This window comes from Callithrix jacchus, chromosome 4 (assembly GCF_049354715.1).
Source record: "Callithrix jacchus isolate 240 chromosome 4, calJac240_pri, whole genome shotgun sequence".
NCBI lineage: Eukaryota > Metazoa > Chordata > Mammalia > Primates > Cebidae > Callithrix > Callithrix jacchus.
Genome location: NC_133505.1, coordinates 138791871 through 138811309, shown reverse-complemented (window position 1 = coordinate 138811309; position 19439 = coordinate 138791871). Strand labels below are relative to the sequence as shown.

General features: G+C 36.7%; 1 long non-coding RNA gene across 14 annotated transcripts in view; it reads right to left on the bottom strand.

Annotated features, from left to right (window-relative positions):
• Nucleotides 1-1764: 1764 nt before the first annotated feature.
• The window catches only part of LOC128931823 (uncharacterized), a 115072-nt gene continuing 97397 nt past the window's right edge, over nucleotides 1765-19439 (bottom strand). For 8 of the 14 annotated variants that reach the window (XR_008480829.2, XR_008480831.2, XR_008480832.2 and 5 more), the window contains 4 exons: nucleotides 16236-16319; nucleotides 10258-10341; nucleotides 6553-6840; nucleotides 4977-5920 (listed from right to left, as the gene is read on the bottom strand). This is a non-coding gene — a long non-coding RNA (uncharacterized LOC128931823). Of the gene's footprint in view, nucleotides 2117-4272; nucleotides 4365-4976; nucleotides 5921-6552; nucleotides 6841-10257; nucleotides 10342-16235; nucleotides 16320-19439 lie in introns of those variants that run through there. The other 6 variants (XR_008480839.2, XR_008480835.2, XR_008480840.2 and 3 more) reach the window with 4 other exon arrangements.

Genomic DNA, 19439 nt, shown 5'->3' with positions numbered 1-19439 from the left:
GCAGGCACTAGATTCAATGAATGGAGTTTGGGCCAGGTTCACAGTGAAGAGGGGAAATTAATGTGATTTTGTATGCTGAGAAATTTTGGACCAGTTGAGTGTACCATTGTAGCTTCTACATCTGAATATACTTCCTCATCCCAAAAGTGTCAGAGGGATTCTCCTGATCACAGAAGGGCTGCATGTAAAGTGCTAATGCACAACTTTAATGTACCTTGGAGCTCAAGTCTTTGTGACAAGTCTTAGTCAGTTGGGATCCTGGGCAAATAAATCCAACCTCTACCTTGAGGGGCCCTTGGGTTAATCACTCCTCTGACATGGCCACTTAAAAACAAAAGTATCTAGCAATGTGCTAGACTCCTGGCAAAGCTAAATACCTGACCCGTAGAAACCTCGTCACTCGCTGGCCTGGTGTTTCCATTTTTGAGGGGGCCATATATTGGGTAGGACTCAATGACTAACAAAGTAGAAAAGGCCCAGTAAGCCTCACTTGTCAAATAAAAATGATATATTCAAAAGCAGGTTCAGCCTGGTCCCAGCAGCATAAGCGTTACATGACACATGACAGCTTGCCTTCTGGGGGAAACTTTAGCCTCCATTCTGCTTCTGAAAGCAATGTCACTGGCTCAACAAGGACCTCAATGCCTGGTCTGGTTCACTGATGGTGAACATCTATGTATATAACGTTTTCTGGTATATAATGTTTTCATCGAAGTAATTTAAATACTAGTAATTTGTGAAACAGCCTATTCATATGTATACCTATAGTAATGTTTACAGGAATGTTTACTGCAACATTGTTTTTGACAGCAAATGACAAGGAACTACTTTAAAATCTCTCATTTAGGAACTCTAGAGAAATCACCTGTAGTTCCATACAAACGATGGCTAATCATCCCAATAAAAATAATGTTAACAGTTACTGTCTTTATGAACAGTGACTATTTTCAGTGCTTGTAAAGTGTGAATAAAACCATGTTCCATTACTTTTGCCATTTATTGACCAGCTATAAACAATATAACAAATGATAGTTGCTTGCTTAGCAAAGACAACTTCAAGGCAAACCCCTTAGTCTCCTCCTTCAATGTCCCAACTCTCTAGTCCCACAAGACTGGACAAATTCTGGAACTTATGCTGATTTCAAGATTTATTGTTATATGAAAAAGCAAGGATCTGAAAAATGTAAAATTTATTGTTTTCCTGTAATGATGGCAAATATACAGATGTTTGCATGTACTCCTCTGAAAGGGAATACAAGACACTGGTAATAAGGGTTGCCTCTACGAAAAAGAATAGGGGAAACCTAGATGTCTTGGGTAAAAGTAAGACTAATTTTCATTGCTTTAGATAAAGGCTCACACTTAGATTAAGAACTATTATCTCTGCTTGGTTAAAATCCAAAGGACTATTTATTTATTTATTGCCTTTACTCATTTTACATTATTTCTACAATGAACTTAAATTTACTTCAAAAGGAAAAAGTTAAAAATATTTTGAAAGGAGTTATCCAGCAAGGATATAACAAAAGAAGGAAATATCTGTATTTTGACAGCTAGAAAAGAAACATAAATTGTTGTTATCCCTGGTATTAAAAATGCAATCCTTAATGTAAACCTAGCTGCTGACATTAGGAAAGAAAAAATGACATAAAACTAGAAAGGAAAGTGACTGGCCGAGAAAATAAATCCAGATGCAAAATTACTCATTGGAAAACTTCTCAGATTATGTGATCAAACAAAAATTCAAACAATATCTTGCTTTTATTATTTATTTTTATGTCTTCTTATGCACAAGGATATATTTGATAAAAGAAATAGTATTATAACAAGAAATTCTCAGTTCCATTCATTAGATTTCAATAGCTGAGTTTCTCCCAGAATCCTATCTGGAATAACCTCAGTCATTACCATACCATACAGACAGATAGATTTCCCTGGGGCTTTTGGTGGGGATTCTTTTATTCTGACAGCACTTTGAAGGATTTGAGATGGAGAACGCTGTGCCGTTGCCTTTGCACATCTTCCAGACGGTGGATAATGCATTTAGGGGAAACAGATTGGAGTTCATCTTTTGGGGGCCTGTGAAAATATTTTTGGCCTTTGTAGATTGGTTGAACTAAATAAGAAGAAGAAAATACCATAAGGCATTGGATTGGTATACACTAACACTACTCAAGTTAAAAGTAACACACACACAAATCAGTTTCTATAAATCTAAGAATACAAGGTAGATGTTTCATCTTTTAGGAAAACAGCACCTCTTAAAACAATTATTTTATTTCATTCTTGGGGTTGTTGCTAACGGCAACAGAAAGAATGCACTGGAGTGTCATAATAATCCTCCATTAAATCCCTACTGTTTAAATTTTAATGCTATAATTCAAGAGCTGACAAAAGCCCATTGAGTTTGTCTATGGGGAGGAAAACAGGCAGGCCCATTTTCTCAGGGGTGATGCTATAGCAACATGGAATGAATTTGGGGTCAGGGAACAAGCAGTTTCCCAGCTTTATTTGCATTTTCTGACTAAAAGTAGAATCTAGCATTATAAATTTTACCCAAATAACTATTTATTTTGAGCAGCAGGAAGATAGCTCACTTTGTACTGCTGTTTACATTGAAAACAGAGAGAAGATAACAAAACCAGAACTGGAAGAAAGACATGCCGACAAACGCATTATGAAATGACCATTGAAGTGACCACGTTAGAAACCCCTAGAGCTCCTCTGCATTTGTTTGACACCCAACCCCTCTCCCATGGACAAGCAATGCTTTAGAACATGGAGAAGTATTAAATTTGCAAAATGCCTTTTTAAAAGAGAGACAAAGGAAGTCTGATCAACAATTCCTGAATGTGACCCCTTACAGTCATGCAAGACATGGCAAAGTCGGGTGTTGTTGATTTTGTCTAGCTCTTTATAATAGCACTTTTGTTTCAGTGGGAGAATTTATTTCTACCAGAACAAACAAATACACCTGAATCACAATGGCCTATTGTGCAGCAGAAGGCCAAGAAAAACCCTACCCAATTCCCACTAGTTTGTGCTGCCAACTTTTCTTTCCCTAGGCATCTGTGTTTTCACTTTTGGTTTGAATGTTGAATATTAGCATATTGAGTCAGTGTTCAATAGCATAAAATACTACATTTTTGGTAGTTATCCAATAAGGTGTATCTAGTTATAGACTCTATTTATATGGTTCGCAATATATAAGAAAGAAGACAGATTTTCAAATACTAGGTCACAGGTGAAAATATAACTATCTGTACACCTTGTAGCTCAACACAACTCAAAGCTGTTTCTTTTTTGTTTCCTCTCTCAGAACCTCACTGTCTCACCTTGACAATGAAAAATCTTCACCCCTTCCAAACCTCTGATGACCTCTAGCACCCATCTTTTACAATTCATCCTAAATATAATGACAATATTAATTATCTTCTTAATAATAAAATCCCTCTTCTGCTAAAAATCTTTGATGTTTGTAAAATAAAAGTCATACTTCTACATATTTACTTTGCTATTACAAGTAAGTCAAACTATATAACTTGCTGTTCCATTTGTATGTCTTGCTTATGCTTTTCTCACAGTTTATTTACTTAGATGCTGTGTGGAATTTTCTCATCAGTATTCTATTCATCTTTCAAATACAGTTTATATGTCACTTTTTCCATAAAGTTTTTCTAGATTACTTCTTCTAAAAAAGATTTATTTCATTTTTTTTCACATGGCCCATGTAGAATTATCTTTGAGATTTTATTTTATGTCTTTTTATTAACTCTCTTACTATTATCCCACAAGGACAGAGACTACATATTTATTTTTATTTCACTCATTTGACTCTTAGAAAAAAAGGTTTTTAATAAAAATATTCTGTAAGCTGTATTGCTTACCTGATTTGCCTCCTAGAAATACACAGCATATTACATTCAACTTAAAATTTTAATCAACAAAAGGATTTGTAGAATGGAACTTAAAGCTATAGAATAAAAAATATTAAGTAATGTGTTATGATGAAGTACAAGTGCCTTAAAAAAAAAAGACTGGTTTAGCATAAAAAGAAAAATAAGGGATGGGTTATTCTGCATAGACAACCCCTAATACCTGAGTAGTTTATCATAATAATTAAATATGTGTTCATGTTACTCATTCAATGAAAACTGACAATAAGACTTAGTTCATCATAGTCACAAAGGGATCCAGGCTGACAGAAGAGATGTTTCTATATATATTTATATAGTCACTGTGTCACAAAAAAAGGGAATTGGTGACACATACCATGCTAATTCTGAAAATCTCTGCCCAGAAGTAGCACATCTTTTCCGTTCATACTTTACACACCAAACAATGTCACATGGCCAGCCTGACTTCTAGGGGACAAAGAAGAGAAATTCCACATGTGTTCAGACTCAGAGACAATTTGAAATGCCTAAAGAATAGCACTAGTAATTATTTTTCCACATTCCCCACCCCCCAATAGTAATGGAAAAATATATGTATAAATTTCAAAATCTATATGAAAATAGCAAAATACTCCAAAAAACTTAGGAAACTCCCTGAAATCATTTGAACATACCTTTCAATAACAACAAACAGCATTCTCGATCATGAAATTTTAGACACTTTTTTTCTCTAAAGATACATTAAATACAAGGATATTATCATTTTTACTCATCCATAAAGACTCCAAATCATGGCCAATGTAAGAAAGAAAATAAGGTATAAGGTTTAGAAAACAAAAGACCAAATTGCCATTTCTATAGGTATGATATGAATTGTTGGCTTACTTTTTGAATTTTTAGAATTTTCTATTATAGTTATTTAAAATTATAATCAAATTTTCCATAAAAATTACTTTAAAATTTTAAAGTAGAACATTAATAACCTGTAAAATAATAGCAAAAGAATGAAAGCTTCTAATTAGAGTACTAGAAAGAGAGAAAAAGAGAGAGTATGAAGCAGAAAAATGACTTAGCCAAATAATGATTAGAAAATTTCAAAACTTTATTTAAAACCCACACATAATTACAGGAATCTAAGCAGATACCAAACAACAGACATTATAGTAAATTACTGAAAATCAGAATTAAATAGAACATTTGAAAAGCAAGGGAAAAAAAGACATTACATATTAAATGCAGGGGACCAATAGTAAGAAAGAAGGCTGACCTCTCATCAGAAACAATGAAAATCAGACGACAATGGAACAACATTTTTAAACTAAATGAAAGACAACTATACAATTTGTCAACCTAGAAAAGTGTTAATCAGCAGATATGTACTACAGGAAATGATACAGGAAGCTCTTTTGGCTCACAGTAAATGTTACCAGATGGAAATTTGGTTATATAAAAAGGAATGAAGCATTAAGTATGTGACCAATTCCATGAAAATAAATTGAACAAATTAGATGAAAAGGACAAATTTTTGAGAAGCCATAACAAATCAAATTAACAAAAAGAAAAGAAAAATTAAATAATGTCATTAAGTAAATAAAATTCATGATTAAGAACCTTCTCTCAACGAAAATGATAGTATACTGGTGAATTTTATTAAGCATTTAAAAAGTTATATTAATTATACCTATTCATTTCTGATATATATTTTTATAGGAATTTGCTTTTAAGGAAATGGTCTACATTCACGTGTTAAATGGAGATACATAGATCTCAGGTCTGCCAAAAAAAAAACTGAGTAATAATTTCAACCAGGTTATAACATTATTGAGGCCATCCATTTGTTGTTCAGTTAGTACTTGACATTAGCCCTTAACTTCAGCCAGTTTCTCCCCTGGCATAGACTGACGTATCAGAAGAGAAATGAAAAACAGGAAAACGTGGCCCAACTGTTAGACAAACAATCAAAATTACAGCTTTCTTGATGGTGATGTGTTTGATGTTAATACTGATTTAAACGAAGTCTGTGTCTGAAAAAAGAGGAAAAGAGGTTCTGGTAAATTTGAGCCCAGATTAAGTGAGTTTGTATTTCATACACGAATACTTCAGGCCAAATATTTGGTGGAGTCAAACTACTTACATTTCCTATCATCCTTTTTATCACAGGGTATTTGTTGGAGATATAAAAGATACAAGAAATGACAGACTTTTATGTGTTTTTCTTTCTAGTTCTAACAATTGGTACTCTGTTTTGTAGCAGAACACTTTCCCACACATAAGAGAATTGGCCAAAGTAGAGAAGAGAATGAATGGTGTATATCTACTAACAGATATTTGCAAGACAAATTTTCAGTGGAAGAAGGGAATTTCTGACAAGCTACACCAGATACTTTCACTAAATCTTTAAGTGTATAGACTGCAGTGTATGTAATCATGTTGCAGGTCAGATTCCTTGGAAAGGTGACTTTGAGACTGTGTTTAGTTTACAGAAAATTTGGGGGCAATTGCTGGGGGATGGGAAGAAAATAGAATTAAACCAAAGAAGAAGTTGGACTGCAACATAGTAACAAGAACTAATTAAGGAAACCTCAAGGACAACCCTGAAGTTAGGACAGTTCTTTAGATGTGTCTGAGTTGGGGAAAGGAGACCAGACCGTCATACCCTACATCAACCAGTCTTCAGGTGCAGCTTGCCTTCTGGAGGAGGAAAGATCTTGGGCAATGTGCCTCGTTTCAGAAGAGGGTAACTTCTAAAAAGGTCTGATGGCTGAGAGCTCAACCAGCAATGCTTCCAGAAGTTGAGTGAATTTGTCCTTCCTTCCTGAAAGGAGAATCTAGCAGAGCACTCTGTACTGTCCATTCTTGTATACCTTGAGTCTTCTTTCTTCATCTAAGTTCCAAAAGCTGTATCTTCAGGACTCTGAGGGATTTCTTGCCTGAAGTAAGCTTCCTAGAAGAAAGTTAATGGAGAAAACTCTATCTCTCACTGATACAGTTGGGCTTGGGGCTACATCTGTAATAATTTATCGTCCTCTTCTATCCTGGAATCACTTCTCCCACAGCTAGGACCTGTGCTGGTCTTGGTGGCTTATCTGGTTGGATGACCCAAACCCATATCTCTGATTGTCTAAACATCTGGTCATCAAGTCCTTCTTAGATTGTGGCTACTCTATTTGTCAATTTATTATGAAAATTGGGCGAATAATTGCCAAGAGATAATCAAGTACCAAATATGTTCCTCTCTGCCCCAGTGTGTCATAACAGCCTTTCTCCTGGTAATCAACTCAATTACTTCTAACAGTATAGTATTCCCTCCTTGCCCACTGGCCCCTTGGCATATGGAATCTGAAGTGCCCAGGCCAAAATCATAGCTTACGTTTCACTAATATATATTCCCCATTGTAGGAACCAAGACTGCTAAACACATGGATTACAGAATTTCAGAAAAAGGAAGCAGAAACTCACTATGTGTCATTGCCATTTTCTTTTTCTTTCTTTTCCTTTCCTTTATTTTAGTTCTGGAATACATTTGTAGAACGCACAGGTTTGTTACATAGGTATACATGTGCCATGGTGGTTTGCTGCACCTATCAACCTGTCATCTAGGTTTTAAGCCCCGTACACATTAGATATTTGTCCTAATACTCTCCCTCCCCCTATGTCCCACTCCCCAACAGGCTCCTGTGTGTGAGGTTCCCTTCCCTGTGTTCATGTGTTCTCATTGTTCAACTCCCACTGACAAGTGAGAACATGCAGTGTTTGTTTTTCTGTTCCCATGTTAGTTTGCTGGGAATTATGGTTCGCAGATTCATTCATGTCCCTGCAAAGGACATGAACTCATTCTTTTTTTATGGCTTTATAGTATTCCATGGGGTATATGTGCCACATTTTCTTTATGCAGTCTATCATTGATGGACATTTGGGTTGGTTCCAAGTTTTTGCTATTGTAAATAGTGCTTCAGTAAATATATGTGTGCATGTGTCTTTATGGTAGAATGATTTATAATCCTTTTGGTATATATGCAGTAATGGGATTGCTGGGCCAAATGGTATTTTAAATCCTTGAAGAATCGCCACACTGTCCTCCACAATGGTTGAACTAAATTACATTCTCACCAGTAATGTAAAAGTGTTCCTATTTCTTCACAGCCTCGCCAGCATCTGTTATTTCCTGACTTTTAATAATCACCACTCTAACTGTGTGAGATGGTATCATATTGTGGTTTTGCCCGAAAACTCTCACACTGATAAGCAACTTCAGAAAAATCTCAAGATACAAAATCAAGTGCAAAAATCACAAGCATTCCTATACACCAACAATAGACAAGCAGAGAGCCAAATCATGAGTGAATTCACCTTCACAATTGCTAAAAAAAAATAGAATACCTAAGAATACAACTTACAAGAGATGTGAAAGACCTCTTTAAGGAGAACTACAAACCACTGCTCAAGGAAATGAGAGGACACAAACAAATAGGAAAACATTCCATGCACATAGATAGGAAGAATTGATATCGTGAAAATGGCCATATTTCTATTTTCAACTGTTCATTCCCGCCACCATGTATAACCAATGGGGCACCACGTATCTAAATAATGGGACACAGCACCATACAATGGTTATGAGACTTGAGTATAGAGTGTATCTTGGAAGATGATTTCCTATCCTTATATGGTATCGTTTTCAAGCCTGTGCCTCACCTGTGCCTTCTATGAACTATTTTATTGCTCTTCAATGGCAGCATCTTTTGGATGGTGTAGTTTCTCATAGGAACAGTTGATCTTATAATAATGCAGCTACTGTTGCACCTCTTGCTTTAAAGTGAGTCTCTTATACAACAAAGGAAACAATCAACAGAATGAAGAGACAGCCTATGGAATAGGAGTAAATATTTGTAAACTACATATGTGATAACGAGTTAGTATCAAAAGTATATAAGGGACCCAACTCAACAGCAAGAAAAAAAAAATCTGATTAAGAAATGGGCAAAGAACCTTGGTAGACATTCCTCAAAAAGAGAGATATGAATGGTTGACAAGTACGTGAAAGAATACTCAACATCACTAATTATCAGGGAAATGCAAATTAAAACCACAATGACTGATCAGCTTACACTTTTTAGGATGGGTAACAAAAAAAACAAGAGACAAGTATTGGTGAGGATGTGAAGAAAAGGAAGTACTTTTACATTGTTTTGAGGAATGTACATCAATACAGCCATAATGGAAAACAGAATGGAGGTTGCTCTTAGTTCAGAATTTCTCAACAGTGGCATATTGACATTTTGGGGCAGATTATTTATTAAGGGAGGCTGTCCTGTCCGTTATAGGATGTTCAGCAGCAACTCTCTAGCCACTAGATGTCAGTAACATCCTCCCTTTTCTGACAATGACAAATGTCTCCAGACATTGCCAAATGTCTTGGGGTGGGATGTGGGAGATATGGGATTGCCCATGGTTGACAACGACTGTGTTAGTCTGATGCAATGCTGTATGAGATTGCCTGTTAATGGACTAAGCTCTCTGAAATCCCATGGCTAATGGTGCTGTTTGAGGTTCTTTGACAGGAAACGCAAAACCATATCTGGAATATGTATTATTCAAAATGAATTAATGCTTCCATCTTTCCAGGATGGCAGAAGTCTAATGTCTTTAACTTGCCACCAGGTGGCTGGTTTATCCCCTGAAGAAATAGTGCTGTACTGGGGGATTAGCATTGTTCTCTGTCACTAATTCTGAGATATTTGGCAGTGACAGAAGTTATAAAAGCTTCAGTAAATAGGAATTTGTGTGGTTGGGCCAATGCAAAATCTGCATCCCTTACACCATGGTTACTCTGGCATGTGCCCATTGTCCAAACACCAAAATCTCTGATGACACAGAATGGCTGTTATTGACTGGCTGACACTTTGTCTACTCCAATCACCCAGTTGTTTAATGTCCCTTCTAGGGTACGTATTCTCCCTTAGACATTAGTATACATTCACACTTTGTGCCCACTCTCACTAGTTCATTCATATACCATGACCCCATACATTCTTGGCCCTGATCTTCCCATCTTTCAAGACTGAATGAAAAAAAAATAATGTAAAACATCTCATCAATATTTTCTTTTTTTAATATATATATTTTATTGTATTTTAGGTTCTGGGGTACATGTGAAGGACATGCAGGACTGTTGCACAGGTACATACATAGAAATGTGGTTTGCTGCCTCCATCCCCATCACTTGTATCTGGCATTTCTCCCCATTTTATCCCTCCCAACCCCCTACCCCCTGCTGTTCCTCCCCTAGTTCCCCCCAGCAGACCCCAGTGTGTGACGGCCCCCTCCCTGTGTCCATGTGTTCTCTTTGTTCAATACCCACCTTTGAGTAAGAACATGCAACGTCTGATTTTCTGTTCTTGTGTCAGTTTGCTGAGAATGATGTTCTCCAGATTCATCCATGTCCCTACAAAGGAAACAAACTCATTGTTTTTTATGGCTGCATAATATTCCATGGTGTATATGTGCCACATTTTCCCTGTCCAGTCTATAATCGATGGGCATTTTGGTTGGTTCCAGGTCTTTGCTATTGTAAACAGTGCCACAATGAACATATGTGTCCATGTGTCTTTATAATAGAATGATATATAATCATTCGGATATATACCCAGTAATGGGATTGCTGGGTCAAATGGAATTTCTATTTCTAGGTCCTTGAGGAATCACCACACTGCCTTCCACAATGGTTGAACTGATTTATACTCCCATCAACAGTGTAAAAATGTTCCTATTTCTACACGTGGTCTCCAGCATCTGTTGTCTCCAGATTTTTTAATGATTGCCATTCTAACTGGCATAAGATGGTATCTCAATGTGGTTTTGATTTGTGTTTCTCTAATGACCAGTGATGATGAGCATTTTTTTCATATGTTTGTTGGTCTCATAGATATCTTCTTTTGAAAAATGTCTGTTCATATCCTTTGCCCACTTTTGAATGGGCTTGTTTGTTTTTTTCTTGTAAATCTGTTTTAGTTCTTTGTAGATTCTGGATATCAGTCCTTTGTCAGATGGGTAAATTGCAAAAATTTTTTCCCATTCTATTGGTTGCCAGTTCACTTTAAAGATTGTTTCTTCTGTTGTGCAGAGCTCTGGAGTTTAATTAGATCCCATTTGTCTATTTTGGCTTTTGTTACCAATGCTTTTGGTGTTTTAATGATGAAGTCCTTGCCTATGCCTATGTCCTGAATGGTTTTGCCTCGATTTTCTTCTAGGGTTTTTATGGTGTTACATCTTATGTTTAAGTCTTTAATCCATCTGGAGTTGATTTAAGTGTAAGGTGTCAGGAAGGGGTCCAGTTTCTGCTTTCAGCACATGGCTGGCCAGTTTTCTCAACACCATTTGTTAAACAGGGAATCCTTTCCCCCTTGCTTGTTTTTGTGAGTTTTGTCAAAGATCAGATGTTAGGAGGTGTGTGGCGTTGCCTCCAAAGCCACTGTTTTGTTCCATTGGTCTATATCTCTGTTTTGGTACCAGTACCATGCTGTTTTGATTACTGCAACCTTGTAGCAGAGTTTGAAGTCTGGTAGTGTGATGCCTCCAGCTTTGTTCTTTTTGCTTAGAATTTACTTAGCTATGCAGGCTCTCTTTTGGTTCCATATGAATTTTAAGGTGGTTTTTTCCAGTTCTGTGAAGAGGTTCATAGGTAGGTTGATGGGGATAGCATTGAATCTATAAATTACTTTGGGCAGTATGCCCATTTTCACAATATTGATTCTTCCTAACCATAAGAGTGGAATGTTTCTCCATATGTTTGTCCTCTCTTCTTTCCTTGAGCAGTGGTTTGTAGTTCTCCTTGAAGAGGTCCTTTTTACATCCTTTGTTGTATTCCGAAGTATTTTATTCTCTTTCTAGAAAGTGTGAATGGCAGTTTGTTCTTGATTTGGCTCTCTTTAAATCTGTTATTGATGCATAGAAATGCTTGTGATTTCTGCACATTGATTTTATATCCTGAGACTTTGCTGAAGTCGCTTATCAGTTTACGGAGATTTTGGGCTGAGACGATGGGGTCTTCTAAATATACAATCATTTCATCTGCAAATAGGACAATTTGACTTCCTCCTTTCCTAGTTGAATACGCTTTATTTCTTTTTCTTGCCTGATTGCTCTGGCTAGAACTTCCAATACTATATTGAATAGGAGTGGTGAGAGAGGGCATCCTTGCCTCGTGCCAGATTTCAAAGGGAATGCCTCCGGTTTTTCCCCATTCAGTATGATATTGGCTGTGGGTTTGTTGTAAATAGCTTTTATTATTTTGAGAAACATTCTGTTGATACCTAGGTTATTGAGGGTTTTTAGCATAAAGGGCTGTTGAGTTTTGTTGAAGGCCTTCTCTGCATCTATTGAGATAGTCATGTGGTTTTTGTCATTGGTTCTCTTTATGTGATGAATTATGTTTATAGACTTGCATATGTTGAACCAGTCTTGCATCCCCAGGATGAAGCTTACTTGATTGTGATGGATAAGCTTTTTGATGTGCTGTTGCAATTGGTTTGCCAGTATTTAACTGAAAATTTTTGCATCTATGTTCATCATGGATATTGGCCTGAAGTTTTCTTTTCTTGTTGAGTCTCTGCTGGGTTTTGGTATCAGGATGATGTTGGTCTCATAAAATGATTTGGGAAGGATTCCCCCTTTTTGGATTGTTTGGAATAGCTTCTGAAGGAATGGTACCAGCTTCTAGAATTTTTGTGAACCCATCTGGACCTGGGCTTTTTTGGTTGGTAGGCTATTAATTGCTGCTTCAACTTCAGTCCTTGGCATTGGTCTATTCAGGGTTTCAACTTCTTCCTGGTTTAGGCTTGAGAGGATGCAAGTGTGCAGAAATTTATCCATTTCTTCCAGGTTTAATGGTTTATGTGCATAGAGTTGTTTGTAGCAATCTCTTATGGTAGTTTGTATTTCTGTGGAATCAGTGGTGATATCCCCTTTATTGTTTTTTATTGCATCTATTTGATTCTTCTCTCTTTTATTTTTTATTAATCTGGCTAGTGGCCTATTTTGTTGATCTTTTCAAAAAACTGGCTCTTGGATTTATTGATTTTTGAAGGTTTTTTTTTGTCTCTATCTCCTTCAATTCTGCTATGATCTCAGTTATTTCTTGTCTTCTAGCTTTTGAATTTTCTTTTATCTTGCTCCTCTAGCTCTTTCAATTTTGATGACAGGGGGTCAATTTTGGATCTTTCCTTGCTTCTCATATGGGCATTTATTGCTATACATTTTCCTCTAGACACTGCTCTAAACACATCCCAGAGATTCTGGTACATTGTATCTTCATTCTCCTTGGTTTTGAAGAACATCTTTATTTATGCCTTCATTTCATTGTTTATCCAGTCAACATTCAAGAGGCAGTTGTTCATTTTCCATGAAGTTGTGCAATTCTGAGTTAGTTTCTTAATCCTGAATTAATTTGATTGCATGTGGTCTGAGAGACTGTTATGATTTCCATTCTTTTGCATTTGCTGAGGAGTGATTTACTTCCAATTATGTGGCTCAATTTTAGAGTAGGTGTGATGTGGTGCTGAGAAGAATGTGTATTCTTTGGATTTGGAGTAGAGAGTTCTGTAAATGTCTACTAGGTTTGCTTGGTCCAGATCTGAGTTCAATCCTGAATATCCTTGTTAATTTTCTGTCTTGTTATCTGTCTAATATTGACAGTGGAGTGTAAAAGTCTCCCACTATTATTGTGTGGGAGTCTAAGTCTCTTTGTAGGTCATTAAGAACTTTCTTTATGTATCTGGGTGCTCCTGTATTGTGTACATATATATTTAGGATCTTTAGCTCCTCTTGTTGCATTGATCCTTTTACCATTATGTAATGCCCTTCTTTGTCTCTTTTGATCTTTGCTGGTTTAAAGTCTATTTTATCAGAGACTAGGATTGCAACTCCTGCTTTTTTTTTTTCTCTCCATTTGCTTGGTAAATCTTCCTCCATCCCTTTATTTTGAGCCTATGTGTATCCTTGCATGTGAGATGGGTTTCCTGGATATAGCACATCAATGGTGTTTGACTTCTTATCCAATTTGCCAGTCTTTGTCTTTGATCGGGGCATTTAGCCCATTTACATTTAAGGTTAATATTATTATGTGTGAATCTGATCCTGTCATTTTGATGCTAGCTGGTTGTTTTGCCCATTAGTTCACACAGTTTATTCATTGTGTCGATGCTCTTTACCATTTGGCATGTTTTTGGAGTGACTGGTATGGGTTGTTCCATTCTATGTTTAGTGCTTCATTCAGGAGCTCTTGTAAGGCAGGCCTGGTGGTCATGAAATTGCTCAGAAATTGCTTGTTCATAAAGGATTTTATTTCTCCTTCACTTATGAAACTTAGTTTGGCTGGATATGAAATTCTAGATTGAAAGTTCTTTTCTTTAAGGATGTCGAATATTGGCCCCCACTCTCTTCTGGCTTTTAGGGTTTCTGCCAAGAGGTCTGCTGTGAGTCTGATGGGCTTCCCTTTGTGAGTAACCCAACCTTTCTTTCTTGCTGCCCTTAGCATTTTTCCCTTCATTTCAACCCTGGTGAATCTGATGATTACATGCCTTGGGGTTGCTCTTCTTGAGGAATACCTTTGTGGTATTTTCTATATTTCCTGGACTTGAGTGGTGGCCTGCCTTGCTAGGTTGGGGAAGAAGAGTGTTTTCCAGCATGGATTCATTCTCTCTGTCACGTTCAGGTACACCTATCAAATGTAGATTAGGTCTTTTCACATAATCCCATATTTCTTGGAGGCTTTGTTCATTTCTTTTCACTCTTTTTTCTCTAATCTTGCCTTCTCATTTTATTTCATTGAGTTGATCTTCAATCTCTGGTATCCTTTCTTCTGCTTTGTTGATTCGGCTACTGAAACTTGTGTATGCTTCATGAAGTTTTTGTGTTGTTTTTCAGCTCCATCAATTTATTTATATTCTTTTCTAAGCTGTCTATTCTCATTAGCATTTCATCAAACGTTTTTTCAAGATTCTTCGTTTCTTTGCAATGGGTTAGAACATGTTCTTTTAGCTCGGAGAAGTTTGTTATTACTCGCTTTCTGAAGACTGTTTCTGTCAATTCATCAGACTCATTTTCCGTCTGGTTTTGTTCCCTTGCTGGTGAGGATCCCTTGGAGAAGGAGAGGTGTTCTGGTTTTGGGTGTTTGCATCCTTTTTGCTCTGGTTTCTTCCCATCTTTGTGGATTTATCTACCTGTGGTCTTTGTAGTTGGTGACTTTCGGATGGGATCTCTGAGTGGATGTACTTTTTGTTGATGATGAAGCTATTTCTTTCTTTTTAGTTTTCCTTCGAACAGTCAAGCTTCTCTTCTTTAGGAGTACTGGAGGTGTATTCCACATCCTGCTTCCCTGGGGATCACCTGCAGTGGCTGCAAAACAGTAAGGGTTGCTGCCAGTTTCTTCTTCTGTTATCTTTGTCCCAGGATACCCACCAGATGTCAGCCTGAGCTCTCTCCTTTATGAGGTGTCTCTTTGGATATATGGGGGTTGGGGAGCTGCTTGAGTAGACAGTCTGTCCCTTATAGGAGCTCAAGTGCTGAGCTGTGAGCTCCATTGTTCTGTTCAGAGCTGCTGGGCAGGTACATTTAAGTCTGCTGCAGTGGAGCTCATATCTGCCTTTTTTTTCCCAGGTGCTCTGTCCCAGGAAGGTGGGGCTTTATTTATATGTTCCTGACGTGCTGCTGCCTTTTTTCAGAGATGCCCTACCCAGCAAGCAGGTAACCTAATCACAGTCTGCCTAGTCATGTAGAGTCACAGTCTGCCTAATCATACAGAGGCATTGCTGAGATGCCATGGGCTCTGCCCAGCTGCTGTGTGAACTTCCTTGCTGTTTTTTTATAGAGGTATAGTTAGAACTGTCTCGATAATGGCAGTCTGCCTCAATAATGGTGGACTGTCTCTGTAATGGTGGACTGCCTCAGTAATGGCAGACTGCCTTGGTAGTGGTGGACTGCCTCGGTAATAGCAATGCCCTTCCCCCACAGAGCTGGACCATCCTGGGTCCAGCTATGCTTGCTTTGATACTCTCAAACCAGAGGGTTTCAGATTGCTGATCTTTGTGGGGGTAGGACCTGCCAAGCCAGATCACCTGGCTCCCTGTTTCAGCCCCCTCTTTTTCACTTGAATGAGTGAGTCTGTCTCCCAGGTGTTCCAGGTGCCAGTTGAAATGGTGGTCAGATTTGTGTGAGTTTTTGTGCGGAGACCCACTGCACTGGCTGAAACAGCTGTGCTGGAGACTCATGGCACTTTTCAGCCCGGGAATCTCCTGGTCTGTGGGCAGTAAAAATTCAATTGGAAATGTGGTGATCACTCACCCTCTGCATTCTTGCTGGGAACTGCACTCCTGAGCTGTTGGTATTTGGCCATCTTGGATCATCCTCCTCATCAACATTTTCATGCTGATTGCATGTTGAATGACAATATTTAGATATATTGAATTAAACAAAATATGCTACTAAAATTTATTTCACCTGTTTCTTTTAACTTTTTTACTTTATAATGTTTTGCTTTCTTTTTTAAATTTTTATAGATGTATAATAGTTATACATACTTATGGGGAACATGTGATATTTTTGTACGAGGAAATAATGTGTAATGATCCAATCAGGGTAATTGGGATATTTATCACCTCAAATATATATTATTTATTGTGTAAGAAACATCCCAATTCCATTCTTTTTGTTCGTTTGAAATATACAATAAATTCTTAACTATAGTTACCCTATTGTGCAAGGGAACACTAGATCTTATTCCTCCTATCTAACTATATTTTTGTATCTATTACCCATCCCCTCTTTATCGCCTGTCCCAACTATCCTTCCAAGACTCTAGTAATCATTATTCTTATTCTCTATCTCCATGAGTTTAATTTATTTTAGCTCCCACACATGAATGAAAACGTGATATTTGTCTTTGTGTTTCTGGTTTATCTTATTTACCATCACGTCCTCAAGTTTCATCCATGTTGTTGTAAGTGACAGATTTCATTCTTTTTTTACTTCTGAATAATATCCCTTTGTGTATATGTACCAGATTTTATCTACTCATCTGTTGATAGACATTAAGTTGATTCCATATCTTGGCTACTGTACATCATCCTACAATAAGTAGGGGAGTGTTGATATCTCTTCCACGTATTGATTTCTTCTCTTTTGAATATATGCCTACCATGCAATTGTTGAATCATGTGATAGTTCTATTTTTAGGTTTTGAAGAACTTCCATACTGCACTCCTTAGTGGCTGTACTAATTTACATTCCCACCAACAGTGTACAAGTATTCCCCTTTCTCCACATCTAGACCAGCATCTAGATACACACACATACACAAAATGAAAAGATATTCCATGTTCATGAATTGGAAGAACCAATATTGTCAAAAATGTCCACACTGCTCAAAGCAATCTTCAAATTCAATGCAATACTTATTAAAATACCAATGACATTCATTACAGACACATAAAAAACAATCTTAAAATTTATATGGAACCCTGCCCACACTGACACCCATACACACACACACACACACACACACACACAGATAGAGAGAGAGAGAGACTAGCTAGAGCAATTCTGAGAAAAATGAACAAAGTTGGAAGCACCACATTACCTGACTTTAAATTACACTAAACAAAGCCATTACACTAAACAAAAATAGTGTCGTCCTGGAATAACAGACACATAAATGAATGGAACAAAATAGAGAACCCAGAAATAAATCCATGCATTTATAGTCAACTAATATTTGACAAAGGTGCCAATAACATATATTGGGGAAAAAGACAGTCTCTTCAATAAATGGTGCTAGGAAAACTGTATATCCATATTCAAAAGAATGAAACTAGATCCCTATATGTCACTATATACAAAAATCAAATCAAAATAGATTAAAGAATTAAATCTAAGACCTGAAACTATAAAACTACTAGAAGAAAACATGGGTAAATGCTCCAGGACTTTGGCCTGGGCTAAGATTTCTTGAGTAAGATCTCAAAAGCACAAGCAATCAAAGCAGAAATGGACAAATGAAACATATCAAGCTAAAAAGCTTCTGCACAGCAAAAGAAAAACTCAAAGTGAAGAAACAGCCTACAGAATGGAGAAAAAAATTATAAACTACCCATCAGCAAGTAATTAGTAACCAGAATATATGAGGAACTCAACTCAATAGCAGAAAAACAAAAATAACAATAAATTTGATTTTATCAAAATTTTAAAAACTTTTGTTTTGCAGAAGACCCTGTTAAGATGCTCTAAGATTAGGCTACTGACTGGAAAAAAAATTCAAACCACATTTTCATAAAGAATGAGTATCTAGGCTAGGCACAGTGGCTCACGCCTGTAATCCCTGCACTTTGGGAGGCTGGGGCAGGCAGATCACCTGAGGGCAGGAGTTTGAAACAGTCTGACCAACGTGGTGAAAACCATCTCTACTAAAAATACAGAATTAGCGGGCATGGTGGCACATGCCTTAATCCCTGAAGTAGGATAATCACTTGAACCTGGGAGATGGAGGTTGTGGTGAGTCAAGATCACACCTTTGCACTCCAGCCTGGGCAATAAGAGTGAAACTCCATCTCAAAAATAAATAAATAATTAAATAACTAAATAAAATTATTATCTAAAATATATAAGAAACTCAAAAACTATTTTAACTACAGTGAGATGGTATCTTATTGCAGTTTGTAGTTTTCATTTGCATTTCTCTAATTGTTAGTGATGTTGAGCCCTTTTTCATATACTTGCCATCAATTTCTATGTCATCTTTTGAGAGAAGATCTATTCAGATCTTCTGACATTCATGAACATATTTTATTTTTATACTGTTTCATCTTGTTTTGGTATCAGGATATTAGCCTCACAAAACTAATTGGGAGGTATTTCCTCCTCTTTGGCTTGCTAGAAAAGATTGCGTTAAATTAGCATTAATTTTTCTTTAAACATTTGAATAGTTGATTTTTAAATTACAAATTCAATTTTTCAGTAGTTTTAGGGCTAGTCAAATTATCTATTTAATATATAATGAGTTGCAGTAGCCTGTGCTTTCTGAGATTGGCACACTTGTCTAAGTGATTCAATTTATGTGTGTAGGTCATTTGTAATATTTCCTTATAAGCCTTTTGAGGTTGTTAAGTTCTTTATTAGTGATATTAGTAATTTGTGTTGCTTCTCTTTTTCTGTGTAAGTCTTATTTGTCAGTCTCAATTTTATTGACCATTTCAAAGACCAGCTTTTTGTTTCATTGGGTTATCTTTGAAACTTAATTTTTTTCTGCTCTTATCATTATTGCTGCCTTTCTTCTGCTGGCTTTGAATTCATTTTGCTCTTCTTTTTTTGAGATTCTTGAAGTGGGAGCTTAGGTGACTAATATAACACATTCCCTCCTTTCTAATGGAAATATTTAGCATTACAAATTTCTCCCTCAGAACTGCTTTAACTATGCCCCAAATGGTTAAATATGTTCTATTTTAAATTTCATTCTATTCCATATATTTTTTATTTTTCTTGAGAATTCCTCTT